Source organism: Myiozetetes cayanensis, unplaced genomic scaffold (assembly GCF_022539395.1).
Source record: "Myiozetetes cayanensis isolate MyiCay16 unplaced genomic scaffold, myiCay2020 scf5-8, whole genome shotgun sequence".
In the NCBI taxonomy this organism is placed as follows: Eukaryota; Metazoa; Chordata; class Aves; order Passeriformes; family Tyrannidae; genus Myiozetetes; species Myiozetetes cayanensis.
Window position 1 is genome coordinate 37243989 of NW_026087742.1, and position 20511 is coordinate 37264499.

The following is a 20511-nucleotide window of genomic DNA, read 5'->3' on the forward strand; positions in this document are numbered from 1 at the left end:
TGGATTTGTGGTTTGAGCAGGTACTTGTAACAGCAGATACCCCATTCATAAAGAAACAGACTCTTCCTCATAGCCCTGCTGAGGGGTTTATGAAGCATCCAGAATCATAAAGTGCCCAAGCACCATAAACTTGGTGATTGCCCCCATTTTCATCCCATTTGTTAGAGAAGTGCCTAAGAGGAGCTGCTGTGTGGGGCTGCAGCAGGCAGGAGGAGATGATGTAAGATGGCAGGAGGTGACAGAAATGGCTCACACATGGCCCAAGACAGTTGTGTCATTATCCAAGAAGTTAAATCCCCCTGAAGACATCAGCTGTTGGGATCTAGGGATCTGTGGATGGGGTTTTTGCCCACAATTACTATTTTTAGCTCTTTTCACTGCATGGAAAACAGTACCTCATGAAGTCTCAAGCAACAGAGCTGAGGGAACAGGGCAGGTTAAGGGAGCCAGAATTCAGAGGGGTGCAGTGGGGTGTTAAAAAATCAGGGTGCAAGGGATGGGAAAAAGGGGAAATAACAGCCATTGTGTGGAAAGTGACAACAAAATGACCCCACCAAAGCTCAGGAAGTGTCTGGACCCACACAGTACCTGCTTTTTAACCTAAAGCCTTGCTCCTGGTGTCACATCACACGGCAGTGTAAGCTCTTTGGTGGAGCAAGGGCTGGTGCCATGGTGTCCGATGCCTCCCTGGGGAGCCTGGTCCCATGCACCATGGTGGGACAGGGTGCAAGCAGCACGGCTGCACCAGATTTGCATGTAGCCAGAGGCAGTGTTAGGGTTTGCTCTGTAAAAGCATCATTTTGTTGATGTTTGTGCGTTGTGTTCTACGAGGACATGAGGGCAGATGAAGTGCAGGAGGTGCTGCTCTCCTTGGACAATCATGTGCCTTGTGCTGGCAGAGACCCATGTCTGAAGCCCAGCACTGAGCCTCCATCACCCCTAGGCACTTCTGCACCATTGGCTCTTTCAAACAAGGAAAATCAAAGTCCTTCATGTGAAGACTATATTTGGTGAATCTCATAGAGGGAAGCAGCAACATTGTTTCAAGTAACAGCACAACAACAAAAAGCATATTACGAAGTTTAAGCTTATTTTTTTATTATTCTTTTTCCATGGATATTTCCCCATCACCTCCAGCTGAACTTGCCCCCTGTTCCCAAGCTGGGAGATCTGGCTAATCAGCAATGTTTGCAAAGCTTTCTTAGCCCTCAACAAACGCTGTTTCTTTGCTGTGTTTGTCAGCGTGGCGGAGCAATTATTGCCGAGATCTGAGATGCGATTACGCGTTTGTGGAGGAGGAGGAGGGGGGTGGAAAGTTGAGGACATAATGTAATAATGAAATCCATTGTCAAGAATAAATCTGTAGGAGGATTTAGATGTTTTTCCCTTTTTTCTGACCCACTTGGTCCTCACGTGTCTGGCTGTGCCAAGAGGGCTGTTAACTCTACAGGAAGGTAACTTCAGGGCAGTGAACAGACCATTCTCCAGGTTTGGCATGTGGGATGAATCTTACCTATTTCCAGTAAAAGGAAATAAAAATAAAAATTTATTCTGTTTAGTGCCAGTGTGCATGAAATGCTTTCAGTGGTAAACTCAAACCCTGCCAGCCATCCTCCATGGGATGCTCTGCCCATTTCTGCACTGGCAGTAGGACAATTTTTATCAAGCAGTTCCTTATTACACAGATAAATTGTGGGGTGAGAGGAGGAAAGTTTTAGGCTCTCCATCCTCATACAGAGCCCAAGGTGATCCAAGTGCCCTGGGTTTGCAGTGTTGGTGTGCGGTGGCTGCAATACCAACTCCAACTGCAGCAGCAGGTACCTTCCTAATGCAGCACTAGATCTCCTTCTACTTAAAGAAAATGGACTCTTTTCTTTACTGAATCTCATCACTTCTGCCCTTATTACTTCCAGATTGCTTTAATTTTAGATACTTCTCCTATTTTGTCCTTACTTCCCCAGTGTGTCACACTTCTTCATATTTACTCCACTTCATAATTTTAGCCTGGTTTCCTAAGGAAATTATGCACAAGCCATCATGTTGTTTGTGGCTCCTTCTATGTCCTATTTATCCCCCAGCATTAAAAAACCAGCCTAAAATATTGGTCCACCCTTACTGCATCTGATGATGGAGGAAATATTTCGAGATATTTCAGCACACGGGGTCCTTGAGCTGCCAGAGAAGAGTGTGGTACCCTTCGCTGTCTCTCCTTGCTTCTCTGTCAAAGTGCTGCTCAACAGCTGCTGCAGGAGGAGAAAGCAGGGAGAAGACCTTGCTCCTGGACCTGAATCTACCCCTTTCTCCAGCCAGCATCAACCACATTAGATCTATAGCACCCCAGCAACTCCATCCCACCGACCTTGGAGATGCAGTCGGAAACCAAAGGCTTTGTGTCCTTGTAGACAGTCTGAGGGGAAAAGAGAAGGGAAAGGAGGGGAAGGGAAGGAAAAGGAGATGAAAAGAAGGGAAAGGAAGGGAAGGGAAGACAAGGCCTTGCCTTTTGCCTTCAAAAGCAAAGGTAAGAAAAAGCAAAGAAAGGCAAGGAAAGGCAAGGAAAGGCAAGGAGTGCTTGCAGGGTCTGAGTGTGGCAGCCGCTGTTTTTCTGGGGGTGACCAGTGGGTGGAGGAGCAAAAAGGAACAAACAAGGCTTCCAGATGAGTTCATCCCCTCTCAAATCACAGTCATAGAAACCCATCTGTGTTTCCAGAGCTGTGTGCAGCAAAAACCGCCTTAATCAGCTCTTGTTTTCGGTTTTGTGTGTTGGCCATTTGTATGGTTCTTTTTTTTCCCCTCTTCAAATCAGATCCTCTGGTGTATAAGGGTTCAGTTCAGCCAAAGCTGTATCCAGAAAGCTGCTCTCAACATTTTCCAATCTCATAAACAAGAAAGAAATTACTTAATGCTCCAGAACAAAACTAATTTTGTTTAAGTGCAGCAGTGGCACTCTCAAAGAGACACCTTGCATGCATGGGTCTGCAGGGTCTATAGAGGGGCTGCAGACTGCTGACAGCAGAATGGTGTTTTCTAACCCAGGTAAATTATATTCTATTTTGAAATAGCACACAGCAGTAATTGCTGTATTTGTGTAGTACCACAGGGCCCCCAGCCAGCATTTGACAGGTAGATGATTAAATTGCCAAGGTGTAATTGAAAGGTTTGACTGTCTTCCACCTCCAGCCATCAGCATCTGCAGCATTTGTATTGTCAGCCAGTTTAAAGTCTGGCACAGTCCTGTGGTCCAGCTGCCCAGGGTGATGCTTGTGGTTTGCCCACAGGACAGTGCAGGCCTGGCTGTAGAAACCTGCATCTTGACTTGATGGACACCTCATTGCCTACCTGCCACAGATACAGGTTTCATGGTAAGACTCATCATAGCAGATTCTGATCATAAGGGCATGACTATAAGAGCCACATGCATATATAAGGATCTCAGGCTTTGCTTACCAAACCCTGTGATTTCTGACTTGTCAAGGAAAGCTCCAGAACATCCTGCACTGTAAAATCTCGAAGTCCAAGAACAAATACAGAAAAGACATTTTTCACATGAATTTCATGTATTTTTATCTCCAGAGCTTTCAGCTGACCCTACACATTTTTGAAATATCTCACTTGCAATAAGAATGCTGATGTTTTTCCAGGGATTGCCAATGCAATGCTTCACAATTAACAGCACCCTCCCAGAGCTGGCTTTGCTAAACTGAAACTATCGACTTCACTCAGGCTTGTCCCCAAAACTTTCTACGTACCAAATTTCTACAGCAGTCAATTGTCCCTGTGATTTCTCCATGCCATCGGGAAAGTTTGATGCCCTTGGTGGCGGCTCTCAGGGCAAGCTGGTGTCCTGGAGGTGCTGCTCATGACAGCAACCAGGGAAAGGAGGACTCCTTCAGCAGAGCAGCAGCTGCATAGCACAAAGCAGGAGCACTGCCCCGCAGACTTTCATTAACATTCAAAAAACAAATATTGACTCAGTCGTGTTTGTGAGCTTTTCTTTTTACCTCCTCCAAACATCCCAGATGTACAGCAGAGCATGTGTGAATACTTGAGAAAAATTATCTCTAGCCACAGCTAGCCCCCTAGATAAGGTGTATGTTGCTGTTACTCAACGTTGGAAAGCTTGCATCGCCATCCAGCAAAGGAACTGAAGCCACAGAGTGCATGGGGCAGAAATAGCTGCTCGGAGTGAGCACAAGCATCTGGACTCCCCACCCTGCCGCCACACTGCCTGAGGGACTATCCTTTCAGGTGAAGTTGTCTGTGATGAGAAACAGCCCTGGTCCTCACACACTAAACACCACGTTGGTTGCACCTGCAGGACAAAACATATGGTGACCATTGAGCAATCTGCAGAACATTGCTTCAGCTGCATGGGGAAAAAAAAAAAGGGGGAAGAAATAATAGAAAATTTTCCAGTATCAGCTGTGTGTGAGAGTATCACACTGCGCCCAGTCACTGGAAGTGAATTCAACAAATACAAAGCAGTTATAAATTATTTATCCCAGTCATCAGTGTTTTTGCAGCACCAGGTAACTTTCTATTGTGCTACCAATCTATTACCTAAATCTAGAAGTAGCAGTTCATCTCATTAGATGTTCCACATTTTAAAAATCCATACTCTGGGAGTCCATTCTCAACTCATTTAAAAATACATATTAAAAAATACACCACTCCAGCACACTGCTAGAGAGACCTTCCCCTAAAGGGAAAGTCTTTCAGCATTCACAGTCCTTCCATCATGCCCTCAGAGCTCTCCAGTCAGGCTGTACAATAAAATCATAAAAAGCAGGGCTGGAATGGGCCTTGGGAGTTTGGCTACTGCACTGCCTTGCCCGTGGGTGGGATTGTCTCCCAAGTCGTCGCTGATAGGGGTTTGCTCAACCAGTTCACAGAACCTCTAATAATGGAAAATTCCAGACTATCTATTACCGGGCTCATCTTCACCATTGGAAATGCCTAAACTGAAACCTCTGTGTCACTTCATCAGATCACTCTGTGTCCTGTCCTCTGTGGACGTGGTAAAGGCTTTGGTACATCTACCATTGCAGTGTGAGGCTGTGGTTCCTCCAGATTTCTCTTCTATAGACTATATAAATTAGCAGTAGCATTTTTGGGGTGATCTTGAGGGACAATCTCATGTAGAGACATCAGGGATAAGGAAGTTCATTTCCAACAAGCTCATTTAGTAGTAAAAATAAACATTTTCTGTAGAAGAGAAAAAAAGTCTGGTTTTGGACACTCAGAAGAAATGTTGCATCCAGGAGCTTTCAATAACTCTGATTGTTAACTGCTCATGTATATTCTGCACAAACGGGAACAAATACAAAAAGAAAAAAAGAGTAAAAACAATGCAGTTCTTTGTCACCTTTTGACCTTTCATAGAAGAGATGTGAAGCTAAAGGAGTCAAATCCAGTGGAATATTCTACCAGGAGACTGAAAAATCCCTTGAGAACAGTACAGAAATCATGTAACACAGAATCATAGAATCGGTTGGCTTGGAAGGGAATTTTAAGGATGATCTAGTCCAATCCCCCTGCCATGGGCAGAGAGACCTTCCACTAAACCAAGTTGCTCAAAGCCACATCCAAGCTGCCCTTGAACACTTCCAGAGATGGGGCATCCACAAATGACATACTGATTGTTATCAGCAATGGAGTGTCCTGATAGGAAACTCAGGCATGTACTGGGTGTGGATAGAACTAGAGGGAAAACAGTGAATATAATATTGTTGAGGGAAAGGGGGAGGTCACTGCAATGTGGACTTTAGTATTAGCAACAATAAGAGCTGTCTGGTGGGTTACTTTTGAGGTAGGATTGAGAAATTCAGATAAGAAGAAAATAAGGAAAAAACAATCAAAAGAAAACAAACCAGTTAATTTACTCCTCCTACAACAGAAGGGATTATACAGCTCTTAGACACACAGCACATCAGCTGGGTTCTCAGTAAGAAGGGATTTCCCAAACAGAGATGGATGGAAACTTCATTGACCCTCTGTCTAAAAATTATACTAACACCACATAAAGAAGAAAATTGAGATAACTTCACTGTGGGTGCAAAGGCATGGGTCTCAGTTGCAATATTGACCTAGCAGCAGCCCCGTTCACCAAGTCACTGAACTTCCCTTGACTTTGGTGGGTGTTTTTTTGGAACTAAGGACGGTTGGCATTGACAGGAACTGTTAAGCCCCTGTGAGTTGGCCCTGCCAACCCTATCTTAAGTGCACCTCATGTCTCACATGTTTCTGTTCCCAGCACTGATGCCCTGATCCCAGGAGGGAAAGGACCCCATGTACTGTATTTACTGTACCCCAGCAGCCCCCTCCCAGTTATGCTCCTCTGCAGCTCAGAGGCTCCAGGCTCAATCTGCCAAATGCACTGGCCTTGGGATGCCATGCTGGACTTGAGATGCCAAACATGGGATGTCATGCAGGTCTACGTATTTGGAAAAAGGTGGGAGTCCCCAGCAGGATGAGAGGGTGGGCTGGCCACTCTCCTACATGCACTGTGAATGAAACAATGGCAGAGTCCGCCACAGTGCTCACGTCAGCCTCTTTGGAGACACAGTTTTGGCCAAAAGTCCCTGGCACAGCCTGCAAACCCTGCCTGGAGCAGATGAAACCACGAACAGACTGCTTGTGGATCAGTGCCCTCCTTCCCACACAGACATATGCTGGAGGAAAAAAACAAGCTGCTTCTCTCCAAGTCTTTGTACAGGCCCCAGCTTTCTTGCTATTGAACTCTCATATGAAAGACAAGATCTTAAAGGTGATCATTGCTATCCCCTCACCAGAATGGCTTTATTCCAAGTGCACCAGAGACATATTTTGCAAAGGGGTGTTGGGTGGGTGTTACTGAGCTGCAGAACAGGGTGAATGGAAAAAGCAAGAGATGTGGAAAGTGAGTTATACAGATGGAAGGAGGTCCTAGGAGAGAAAATGTGCAGAAAAGAGGAAAAATACCCAAAGAGAGCTCCCATCAGCTGGCAGAGCCCTGCTGCAGGGACTCCTCTGCCTAGGGAAAACAAGGACGTTTCCTCCATGGAGTGATCATGACCTCACCCGCTTCTTTAGGGATTCACGGTCCCATGCCTTGGCAGGACTAAAATACTTCCATTGATTGAAATTTTTTTTCTGTATTGTGTAACAGCTGGGTATGTTGGGTAACGGGATTTTCACTGCCCTATAGTTCCTGCCAGTCAACACTTCTGTCTCCCAGGAACAAACAGCAACAAGAAAATCTGTCTAACAAGTTGTCTTTAATTCTGACTTCATCCCTACCACCATAGAACTGGAGTGGAGTGTGAACACAAGGCAGGAGGAGCACTGGAATGAGTGCAGAGGTAAAAAGAAGTAGGCCCATTGTTGGCCCTTCTCCAGGTCAGCAGGCATCTGGCGGCTGGAGACTTGCATTTGACAAACCTTCCTGACGTGCAAGAGACTTTGCCCAGCACTATGCTGTATTTGGGTACTTACATAGCGTCTATGTCAAGGCAAGCACTGTTTTTAATTCCTAGGAGTAGCATCATCCCTGGATAAGAGCAAGAAGTGAAGCACAGGGGGGCTAAATATCACTGTAAGGGATTGAATTTAGCTCAAAAGTAAGCACTTTAATCCAAACTTAACACTTTTCCCATCAAACTATCTTTTCTCTCTTAAATTTCTTGCAGAAGTGCTTCAAGTCCTCTCCAAGTTTTTGCCCAGCCCAATGACTGAAGGCAACCCTGGAGAAATGGTAACTGAGCAGCCACTCCAGCCAACCTGACCTCAGTCCTTCTGCAGGCCAGCTCATCTGCCTCTGGAGAGGCTGCCAGCTGGCGAGCACCAGGCTCCTTCACACGAGCTGGCACTGCCCAAGGGGTGATTCAGCCTGCTGAGGAGCTCACAGAAAGGATAAACAGCTCTGGGGCTAGAGAAAATGAAATAGTTGGATATTAATGGGAAGGGAATTGCAGGAGAAAAGTCTTGCAGCAATGCTGTACATCTGTGAAGCCTCAGATGTGCTGCAGAGGCTGTTGCAAACACTGGGTTATAATAATGTTACTGTGGGGATAAAGGCCAGATAAAATAGAAGAGGATAGAGCAGAAAAAGAGTCCTGTTGAATTACTGGTCTTATGTCTGAGTGGCTCTCAGAGCAAGGTAGAATGGTATAATACTGCTGGAACATATATGGGCAAAGAAAAAGCCCTCTTGCAGGCAGGAGCATCGGGTACATAGGTGGGGGCAGAGTGGGGCTAATCTCCCATCACAGGGCTCTGACACCATCAGCCTGTTTTTGCAATGCTTCCAGCATCTCCTTGGTGGCTTTGCTTGGCATTTCCGAGACTGTAGACTTGGCAAATGTTAAGGTCTTTTCTAACCTGAGAAACTTTGAGAAGTCCACGGGAGCTTTTCCCCTCCTCTTAGGTACAGCAAGCTCAGTAGTTTGCTCTGTGAGGTTACAAGTGAGTTGGGGGACAGGGGAGATCTGTTTTTAACAGGGAGCATTGCACCACTGAATCACCTGTATTTTCACATCTGTAGGTGCATGTTCCAGTGTCCATCCAGCCCAGGGGCAGCAGATGTAAGGGAGCGAAGGGGAGAAAAGGGGCTGAATTTACAATCTCAGGAACAGATTTGTCTGGGCCATGCAGTGGCATCCTAACATAACACGTTTCTACATCCTCCCCCTTGCTATAATTAATTTTTAATCATTCAAGCAAGTTCCCACATATCCTGTAAATCTCTTTTCTCAAATTTTGCTTTTAATGAAACCCTTGCTTGCTTTCAAAAGAAAGTTGGTTTAGGGTGTGTCGGAGTTTGTTCATAATGCGTTTTGTTCACAGTAAACAGCATTTCCTTTTATTCCCATCCAGGGATGGTATTCAGACATCTGCACTCCACAGAAAATAGTGACTCTGGATTTACTGCTGAGTTGCAATGAAGTCACTGGCTAAGTTTGCTTTTATCCCAGTGGTGCAGGTTTTAGTCCTTGAAATGCATTAGCTCCTCACTCTGAATTGTATCCTCCCTTCAGTCTCCTTCTTAGTCCAAGTAAGCTGAGAACTTCTTCCAATAAATGATTTTATTTAAAGAGGTCTATCGCAAAAACACTGTGCCATGTTAGCACCAGCACATTTTTACCTCTTTCTGGATGGCATCTGCTAAAAGTTAACAAGGGCAATGCTCACCCCCCTGTCATGGCTGTGCCCTGCACCCTGGAGACTCACCACCTGCCTCAAATCAGTCCATCTATCCCCATCTCAGCTTTGCAGCAGAAACCCACAAAAAATATTTTTCTTGTTGTTACTTCTTGGCACAGGGCTTTGTATTTATTTCAGGCCAGGATAGTGGAGTGAAGCACTGCAAAAACTGAGTCCCAAATTCTTCTTTCCAAAAATTAACCACATCAAAAGCTCTGGAGGCAGAGACAGTCTCTTAGCTGATACTTTTTCTTGAACAACAGCAAAAGATTTAATTAATATTAAAGACAAACTTGAACTTTGCTGCAATGCTAAACCAGAACTCCCCAGTTCCATATTTTGCTGGAGCTCTGGCCTTGCTTTTATTTTAATTTAGGAAAAAATATAACCCCACATTTCCCAGCCATGATCGCATTTCAAGGCTGTAGATCATGTCTGTGAAATAACTAACTTCTCCCTGTCCTTCTTTCTGTGCATGGTTTGTATCCTCTTCTGCTGGTATCTTGGATTTTACTTAGAAAATCTTGCTGGAGGGCTTGAATCACTCAAAGCTTTTTAGTGGCCCCTTCCCAGCCTAGGGAGACTGAAGCAGCCATGACTCTTCCCTGCATAGACAGTTAAACTGGTGCAAAGTTGACTCTCATCAACCTCAGCCTGACGGGGTTCAGCAGAGGGATGATGAGAATGATACCAGTGTTAGTCATGCACCCAGCGCTCCTCTTTTGCAAATCTCAACGTGTTCAACAGAGGCAGATAAGCACAGTTATCTCCAGCACACTGAGAGGGGAAATTAAGGCAGAAAGGCCAAAGGTCCTGTTTTCCCAAGGGCTGCAGCCACCCAGGTTTTACATCTGTTGAGGTGAGCTCCCCTAATGTAACACACGCTGTGGACAAGTGATGAAGTCCCTACAAGCTACCCCAGCCTCTGAGAATGAGTGTGGAGGGTGTTTCACTGCAACAGCAGAAACCTCTTCTGAAATAGAATGCAAAAATCCTACTTCTCTGGTGTGATTTTTAAAATTTCATCCTGGAACTTTTTGCCATGGGCTTCCTGCTAGTGTAATCCATCCAGACGAGGTTTCAGTGGAAGGGAGAGGGTTTCTCAGAGGGGTAATGGCCATCTGGCTACAAACCAACAGTAAAGCAAAAAGTAAAACCCACCACCTCCCCCACTCTGCCCCTGCCACTCCAAACCACGCTATCTGTAAGTCATGGGCCAAATTTCCGACCCTCACACTCAGAAATCTGTGCCAGTGAAACCTCGCAACATCTGGCTTGGATCGCTGGTGAAGCCTGGAGTTGCAATGGGCAGGTGAAATACTGTCTTATCTGTCTGAAGCAAACGAGCAGGAGCACAAACACAGAGGGATTAGATCAATCCACTTGATAGGCACAAGAGGTGCTTCGTCCCTTGCCTGGGCTACAGGACCAAGGGACATTGGTTACTGCATTTCTCATTGGTATTTCTCATATTCAAATTTATATAACTACCCAGCACCCACAGAGGTCCATACAAATCTGAGCTTGCCCAAGAGCTGACTGGATTTCAGACTATTCTTTTCTCCATGTCCTTCTTCCCTTTCTTTGTTGTTCCTCATCTCCAGCATTAGTCTCTTCAGTCTCAGCCGTTACCATCTATTCTTTATCATCTCCTTTTCTCCCCTGCTCTCAGAGAACCAAGTGGAGCCCAAGGTGCTGGAAATAAAGCTTATTACCTCCCACCTACAGACAGCAGAAGGTATTTCTACATTTGGAAATGTGCAGACTGGTTCTGGGGTGGAAGAAGAGACACAAATATGCAAAAGACCAGCAGAGACTGTTCCTGCAAGTAGAAGTGTGGGTTGTTTGAATTTTTATGTACCATTACTCACATGCTAATCTTCTCCAGGAGTTTGTGACATACCCTTTTGCTCCTGCAGTTCTCCTAATTTCTCTTTAATATTGTGTTTCCATCAATGTTTTTGTTCTTTGCTCCATGTTCTGAGTAAGCTGGTGTTCATTTTATTACCCTCTTCTGCCGTATAACTTCCAGCATGGTCTTTCTCCCTGGTAGCAGGGACATGCAGAAGGGAGGAGAACATCAAGGAGCAGTGTGAGCTGCCCACTGGGGTTTAGAGGCAGAACCAAAACTATTTTGGCCTGTTGTCCCATCCCATGGAGCTGCCCTTGCTCTGCCCAGCATCTCATAACCTGTGCTCCAAAATGGTATTTCCTGCCTCTTTCCCTAGAGGAGGGTCTGGAACGGGACCTGTGTGGCTGCATCCCCAATGGAGGCACAACCTCAACTCTCACCTGCAAATGAGCTACTCAAATCCAAAGTGTCTGTCTCAGGGCTGTTGTTCTGAGCATGGTGAAACGAAGTAGAAATAAGTTACTCGCATGTGTGTAGGAACTGCAGACAGAAGGTAGTCTACAGAGCCCATCCTGCAAGGACCTCAGAGGTGTTGAACTTCTTCATCTGAGGGCAAGGTCTTTGCTCCCTCAATCCTATTCTAGAAGTGGTCCAACACTTTGGACCTCTACAATCTGTACATACTTTGCCGTTTTTCCACTTCACATCCCAGACTCTGGGCTCAGAAACAGGACATAGCTGTTTCCTTTAGCCCTTCTCTGTTCCAAGACCTCCCACGTCCTTTTCCTCTAATACAGCCCATAGCAAGAATTGCAATATGGTCACAGCTCTGTGCTCCTCGCCAGAAATTTTTGCCAAAAACGGCAAAAAACCCCCAACCAAACCACAATATTCGATAAGTGTAATTTATTTAAAACCTTGAGAAGCTTGACTGAAATATTTCCACTATTTATTCCAGCATACTTGTGGAAGCCTCTTCCTCTTTTCTCTCTTGGACGGTGTTACTTGCCATAAGCAAGGAAACAGAGATGCTGCTGCTGCCCCATTGCACAGGCATCCAGCACAGCCATCCATGCGTATACTTCTGTCCTCCTCAAGCTGGGAGGACACCACAATCCCAAACTCACATGTTGCTTCCACTGGGGCTTGCCTGGGAATTTTAAAGCTTCCAGCTGATGACTTGAGGTCTCTGATCTCCATGAAACTGGAAGGGAACTGGAAAGAGATCCCCAGAGGGGACCTTGGATGCAGTTCAGCTTCAGCATGAATCACTATTGCTAGAGCACAGCCAAGGCTTTGCATCTGAGACAGCAGCAAGTATTTGCAACCAGTTTGAAAAAGCAGCTCTGTAACTTTAGTCTGTCTTGTACTAGAGACTGTTCAGTTCCACTGGCAGCTCCTGTCAGCTGCTTTCAGAGCCCTGCTCTCTCTGTGTGCTATGTAAGATCCATCTCTCAACCGGTTCTGCAGATAAGAGGATTTTATAGTCTTGTGAGGGAATGAGGCTTAGCTGTTCCTCTCCTGCTTGGCCCCACATGGTCTGTGGGACCTGCTGTGCCACCTGCTGTACCATACTGATGCTGGCATTTGGGTCTTTAAAACGTGATCAGCCATAGGGGAACTCTGGCTAAGACTCTACAAAATATAAGGAGGATTTTTAAGGCCCCTGCAAGTGGTCCCAGTGGCTGCATGCTAAATAATGAACTGGAACATTCCAAGAGCACTGTCCCAGTGCTGGCACAGTGTGGGCAGAGCCTGCCAGGTGACTGTTTGGTTTGATTGCATTTATTGCCTTTTAAACAGAACAGAGGATCCCACTGAACTGTCCCACCCAGCCTCACAGTCACCGTCCACTGCAGCAACTCACCACTGCGGTGAAACCTCAGATGCCCTGCTCTCTGGACACAGCTGCAAAGGCATGGGGACATTCCTCTAGACTCCTACAAGTGAGTGGCATCAAAACACTACTACAGGATGAGGGGCTTTCTCCAGAGGTGCATGAGGGTCTGTGTCCAATCAGCAGAAGATCCCCTTGAGGTGCAGATCGGGAGGATTGGCTTAAGCAGATCTCTCTGTTAATGTGCATTTTAAAACCTTGTCCCCTGCACTTGGTGTGAATCAAATTTCCAACAGCTTTATAAATACGTCACCAATGGGAGGCCTTTAGAGTAAGCATATTGCAGTTTCCTGACATTTTCATTTCTCTATCTTGACATTTCTGAAGGGCATAAGAGGCCTAAAAAAAGAAACAGCTGCTCCCAGGGCACCATATGTTTTCAATTCCATCCTGCACTGGTGTAATAGATGGTCTTATTATAAATATGCAGCAGTTTTCCAGATGAGCCTCTCCCTCCTGCTTAAAATGACCTGGTACAACTGTACAGAGTGGAGATGGCTGGAAAGGAGAAGGATCACAGGCAGGAAGAGTCCTGGGAGCTTTTAGGCACCCATTTAGAAGGTGCTGATGTACTACATTAATATTCAAGTTACCAGCCCAGGCCCTGATGCTGCAAATATTTAAAGAAAACCCACTTGCCTGAGGCGAGCAGTTGCACAGCGATGCTTGGCAGAAGTTTCCAGCCTCCGTACACCATTTCCCCCACTCCTCCATCCCTCCTGCTGCTTTTTCTGAGGTGTTCTCCTGATTTCTTAAAATCTTTCTGTGGATGATCATTTCTGTGCAAGGCAGCATGTGGGCTGAGCAATTGCTCTCAGGAACTGTTATGTATCAGGTGATTTTCATATGGCTCTCTCTGCAAGGGACCAAGGCTCTTGTGAGACTTTGTTCTTCTTTTAAACAGCCAAACAACCCCTAACAGAATTAATATAATATAATAAAATGTAATGCAATACAGTAAAATGTCCTCATTGGTTAGAATAACTGAGGTCTATAAACCAATGCAGCTGTAGCAAGCTGCAGAGTGATTCTGGCATTTAAGAGGTTATTGGGTTCTTGGCTATCATCAGGCTGTCTGGGCATTACTGTTATGATGTTTACCTGACATATTCCTGTTTGCAGCTATTTATACAGTGGTCCAAGTTTAACTGTTGGGGTTTTATGTTCTGCATGTCTATTCTGGGCCGGTTCTATGCGTGTAGCGTTTATTTCAGCCAGAATGGTGGAAAGTAGAAAAATACATTTGTAGGGGCTGTTTCTTGGAAGAAAACAAATGTACTCGTGTTTTGGAGTGGTGACTTCAGTTTGACAGTGAGAATGACTTGCACCTCAGGATGTGCCATTGACTTCACTTGTGGAAATCCACTCTCACTGCATTGTCCAAATTGTGTCTTTTGAATTGCAGCTCGCACAGGCGAAGAAGAGATGTTCTGGAGCACAGCCAAATTCCCACAGGGTTTCTTTGCATTGTCCAAGCTGTCACTGCACATATAGTAACCACCCAGGCCAGCTCCAGACTCCAGACCTGGAAGAGGCAGGTCCAGTTTCACTCCAATGCCGTCAGATGAAGCAATGGAGAGGTGGAAGAAAGACAGAAAAGCAGCCTTTAACTTGATGGACCTTTGCCCTGAGTAGACCTGGAAAAATCACTTCTCTTTCCAGAAGAAGTTTTTTGGAGGGTGCTTTGTCAGTTATGATGTCACTGGGTAAAGTTCCCTGAGTGTGGCAATTTGCTCCTGAGTGTGTATGGCTTGTAGCTGGACACCTCATCCATACTCAAAACCCTGCAGTGGGAACTTGATATTTTCTCTTACATTATGACCAGCTCTGACTCATGCAGCAGAATTCACACTGTAAGCAAACTAGCTGAGAGATTAGTAGAGAGAAAAAGGTATGGTGGAGAAGAGGGAAGAGCAAGGGCAAGGAAAATTTGTGCAAGTGAAATAGCTTATATGAAATCACTTAGGGGGAGGAGGTGGAGAAGAAGGATGTAGATGAGCCAAATACACCTGTATGGTGGTGAGTGAGTCTCTGGAACACAGATTCTCAACATCTAATGTTCATTACATTTTGAGATCAGAAGAGACCAGTTCCGTGGCTTAGATTACCTGCTTAGTACTTGCTTCTCAGCTAGCATCTGCTAAAGGTCCAGAATCCATGCATAACCTAGAGGATATCCTGGTTTGAAATATTGGCAATGGCTTCAAAGAAACTAGTAAGGCGTGGATTTTCCATCAGAAGCCTCAGTGATTTCAGTAACTGATATCTCTCAAAATAGACACATCCCTAGTGTTAGCTGAGACCACTTCATTTCTCCTGCCAAGTGCTAATGAGGGCTGACTGGCCATTTCATGGAAGTAGGATATCAGCTGGTCAGCCCTGCTGTGCCTTCGCCTGGTTTTGCCCATGTTTTGGTTTTTCAGAAAGGCAACCACGTACTCTAAGCATGACCAAATTGTTGGCCACCTATAGGCATGACCTTCCCTTCAGCTGTCTTGAATGTACCACTTGTTTGTGTTTACATACATTTTGAGTCACTAAGGATCCTCTTTACCAAGATTGTCCCACCCTCTTCATTTCTTATCTCTTCCACTCTTTTTGTGTCAGCTAGGAATGTTATCAGCAATCAATCTGATTTTTTTTCATCAAACCGGTGACAAAAATATCCTTGAGGATTGGACTATTAGAAGACATCTGCAAGATTTCTTTAAGAAATGACCTGTTCAACAATTAGTCTCCAGTTATCTTGCATTATCTTTTGAGACTTTGCTGGGTTCTATCCTTTTAATGTGTATCTTATGTGTTTCCTATCACAGTAGCTTCTTTTTCAGGAAGTGTAAGGGGAATCAAATATTTTATGGAATTGGAACTATATGCTATGTTTATGCAGTTACTCTTATCCGTCACCTTTGGAAATTCCTAGATATCACACTGGTACTGTTGGCCTGTTTTTCATAAATAATTGATTGACATCATTTGTATTAAACTGCTTTGATTCCTCACAGCAAACTGCTATGACTGTAGTCCTCTGTTTCCCTCCAGTCAAGGTCAGGGCAACTGACTCAGTTTTAATCAGGTCATTCTATTTGCCCCTTTCAAAGTTAAATAAAGATGAATAGAGTATTTCAGGAACTTTATCACTCCAAAGATCTCAAAAAATTACAATTGCACATGCTATAATAGAAAATAAAGAAGCAAAATATTATTTGTCCAGCATAATTCTGTGTGAGTTAATTTTCTACATAAGTTATTATCTAAACAAATGCATTTCTTAAAGGGTGCTAAAAAGAATGTAGGTTAGCTTTTCAGCATAACAACAGTGTTTGCAGTTTTGTCTTTTCACCTATTTAAATACCTTTGATGACAATTTGTGAGTGTAGTCATTCAGTCCAGGTGAAAACTAAGCATCCCTTGAGAAATTTAAGAAATAACAGCATGGATCATGCAAAGAAAAAGTACCTGTGATGGATCAACAGGACTAGCCCAACCTAGTGGCAATTCAATTAACAAAAACAAACAAGAGGAACATCTTTCAAAACGGGAAGTGAGCCAGTTGAAACAAACTTCCATCAAGGTCTACTGGAAGTTCTGCAACCAGTAAATCCAATGTGCCTTGGTCTTGGCACTGGAAGGAGGAAATACCATCATAAGGGTTAACTTTTCCTGGACAGTAAATACAGTATGCAGGAGTGCTGTATGCTTGTTTTCCAACACCAAGCCTTGCATGGTGGCACCCCCCACTTGTACTTACTAGCACTGAAGGTTTGCTAACAACTCTCTACTTGGTTGCTTCTGCTTTCTTGGTGCTCATCTTCCAACATCACTCAACACCTTAAGAACAGTTTTTCAAATGAGTCCAACCCAGAAAACCTTTGACTTGACCAGCTCATATGTGAGACAACTGTGTGAATACAGAGTAGAATATACTTTATCCCATTGTGTAGATAATCTACAGTTAGTTGATGTTTACTCCAACATTCTGGGCAGGCAAATATTTTGCTGATGTAGCTTGTGATAGCTCTACAAAATTGGGTTTTGCAATATCACTGTCAACTTCCCTTTTGGGGAGGTACTTCTCACTTGCCACTGAACTGTAGGCTTTACTTATTTGTCCCTTAGGCATTCACAGATGCATCTTGTGTTACATGTAAACTCAAAAGAGTTCACAGTTTGAACGGAGGAAAAGGTGGAAAAGGGAAAAAAAAACCACCACATGCTCAGGTGAAACAAATTTCTTGAAGACACCCAGCAATTAAGGGATGGAGCTGGCAAAAAATGAATGTCATGGATCCTCACTTGCAAGTTAAGGAGCTTTGAGGTCCTTTGAGGACTGGTCCCTCTTGACTGCAGGACAAGGCCTGTGGACCTAGTCTACTGAATTTAACTGAATTGCATGTTAACTATTAAGCATCATTGTTTCAGAAACAACGGATACCTCTTGACTGGGAGGGAGTTCCCAAGCATGTTCCACATGTCAAGTGGCAAGAATTGTAACTGGAGTAATTTCTTACTTTCTTCAGTGGCAAAGAGCAGCCATTTGTGCCAGTCACCACTAATAAATTACAGTGTGCTTCCCTTGTCACCAGACATGCTCACACACACACACACACACATTTCTAATATCGAAGTCTGGGTTGCATTTATTAGCAAGTGCTGATGTGTTAAGTACCACACCTCCTTCTTGGGTCTATGCGTAATTTTTTCCTTATCCTGTGAAGAACCAGGACATAACCAATCTTGACTCCTTTTTCTCTACTAATGCCTTCAGGCAGAAGCTTTTATGCCTGCAAAACTAGAAGCATCAGCACAAAACTGCCTAGGATTAGTCCCTTTGCCTTTTATGGCAAAACAAACAGGTCTTCTTGAGGTCATATTCAAAATGACTGTGAAAAATGTGATGGGGGAAAGTTCTGGCCGCTTGCCAGTAGCTGTTCACATGTCTTTGTTCCTGTTGATGAAAACCATACTGATTGCAAGGCTGACATCCTCATGGGCTCGCTGCATGTGCACACAGGAACCATGCAGTTACAAGCCAAGCAGATTTTGCACAGAGCTTCTCACCATCACTCTCCTGGGGAGGGGAAGGTGGCACTGGTGGCTTTGCCCCTTGCTCAGATCACTTTGCTGCCACATCTGGGACACCTACTGAGTCACTCTGTCACAGCTGCTCAGTTTTCCCTCACCTAGTTTACCACAGATCCCTAATATTTGAAAGTGTAGCTCAGAATTCTAATGCATTAACAAAACATGCTGATGCAATATTAGTTTGGTGGGATGTAATTAACAGATGTTAATTAGAAATTTGTTATTGAGGTATTCTGCTGGCTCACAATTCATTCCTCTGAACTGAAAGAGTCTGCCTCTCTGCTTTGTGTAGCTCTTTTTGATCTTCTTTCTGTGACTCTGATAATGGTCCCTCCTCCCCTTAGGAAGAAAAATCCTTTTATCCTCTTTTCTTCCTCTGGGTGTTTGGCTCTGTTCTCCAGCTTCACAGGGGTAAGGGGGATAAAGCTAAAAGATCCCTCCAAAAATAGTTCTGGTGATTAGGACTCTTCCTGCCCTTGGAGGGCCTGAGTGTATTATCTTCTGCCTAGCTCTGTCTTCACTCCTGCATTGTGTAAGGATGGACAAAGCTCGGGGAGGTTGGCGCTGAGGTTCAGGTTAGTTAGAGTGAAAGATGCCTCTTCCCTGTGCCAGAGATGGATGCTACTGTGAAGTCAGTGGGGATTTTACCACCAGCAAATAAAGAGCCGCATTCAAATGTCCCTCTGACACTGGCAGTGTTGGAAAGCGGTCTGTTCCCAATCTTTGCTGACAGATGCAGAGGGGTGAAGGTTGCCTATGGTTGGGTGACAATCTTTGATCTCCCCTTAAGACCTTCTCGCTCTCCTCCAGCACTGCTCTCCTCACAGGGAGCAGAGACCACAGGAGCTGCTTGCCTGCCTCCTTTCCTAAGTAAGGGAGTGGGGGTGGATGCAAAGACACCTTTGAGGTGGTGTCTGGCTCTCACCTGCTTAGAGCTAACCTCTGTGTCCCTGCTTGTGTTTTACCTTCTAAAGGTAATTTCCAAAACTGTGCCAAAGGTGGGCAGTTCTCAGAACAACTTCAGCCCAGTGGAGACACGAGGACAAGCCATGTCCTGCCACGGGGCTCACCTGTGAAGGCAGAGGCAGGGTGAGAACAGCCCTTACCTTGAGCCTTTGGAGATTTCCACGAAGCTCAAGGCCAAGGAGCAATCCAGTTGGCTTAGTAGGGCCATCAAAGTTGGAAGGAAACCCCCCCAAAAGAGAAACCTGACTTGTCCGTGGGCATTACCAAATTATTCATCAGAAATGTGTAAGCAAAACTTAGGTGTTTTTCTCAGCAGAACTCAGAAGCTGGGAGGTCCTTGAAAAGTGCTTTCTGCTGGGCAAGCACTTCTAAGCAAGCCTTCAATGATGTTGAGGTAGAGGATGAAAGCTTCCATGGTGTTTCAGGACCTGGGTCTGCAGGCAAAGAAATGAGCACTTGGAGATTTTTTTTTTTTTTTGAGTTTCAGCTTCTAGCTCTGAAGTGTGGGGATCAGAGCTCACATCTGTGAATGTCAGGGGAAAAAAAGCTCTGTGCTGTGTAAGCAGTGTGCTAGCTAGAGCAAAAAAAGTAGTGCACTGAGAGTTTGATGTGATCAAATGAAAACATATCCTTTTGCCACTCAGACTGCAAATGAGGTAAAATAATTAAAAATTTGAACAAAGCTCTTTCCAACTCCCTTCTGTTCTATTCCCTTAGGCATTTGATACATCGCTTCATTCTTACCCCGGGAAACCATACTTAATTTGAACCTGGACTCAAATCACCTGAGCCTTGGTCGAAAAGTAAATGCAAAATCAAATCAATTTCATGTAAAGCTCAGTACAGCCAGCTACTGGGAATTACAGCCACTGCCAGCAATTACCACAGTTGTGATAGTTATTTCCAGAGACACTTTATTTTTTGGTTTTAGAGGCTCCACTTCATAACACAAAAACTCAAAAATTACCTTTTACGCTTCACCACTGAAATGTTATTAATTTACTAAAAAAAAAATTAAGGAATCAATCAATATCTCAGAAGTTTAGAACTTACCAAAGAGCCTTAATTTACATTCAAAATATTTCTATGAGAAATGTGCCTCCAATGTAATAGAATTTTCAGAATTCTCTTGGAGGCTTCCTCTCACTGTCTCCAGATAACACAAGCCAGTTCTCTCTTTCACTTCTGTAGTCATGGCCTCTCTTTTGGCAGATGAGGTCTGAGTCAGAAACTCTTCCTGCACTGATGACATGGTTTTGCTGACTGGCTTGAGACTCACAGGGAAGGTTTTGCAAACCACCTCTAAAATCCACCCGAGTCCACTGTCTTTTACCTTTCTGAGGCCCCTATTCAGCAAAACTTTGCCCTTCAGAGAAGTCTTTATGGCTGAAGAGACTCCTCAAAGAGTCCACAACACAGTACTTGCTGGTAGAGGAAAGACAAATTGTGCATTTAGCGTGTTCACAGCCACTCACTTGCCTGCAGAAGGAATGTCCAGGAATTTGAGACCAGCGGCTTAGAAGGGCTCGGAGCA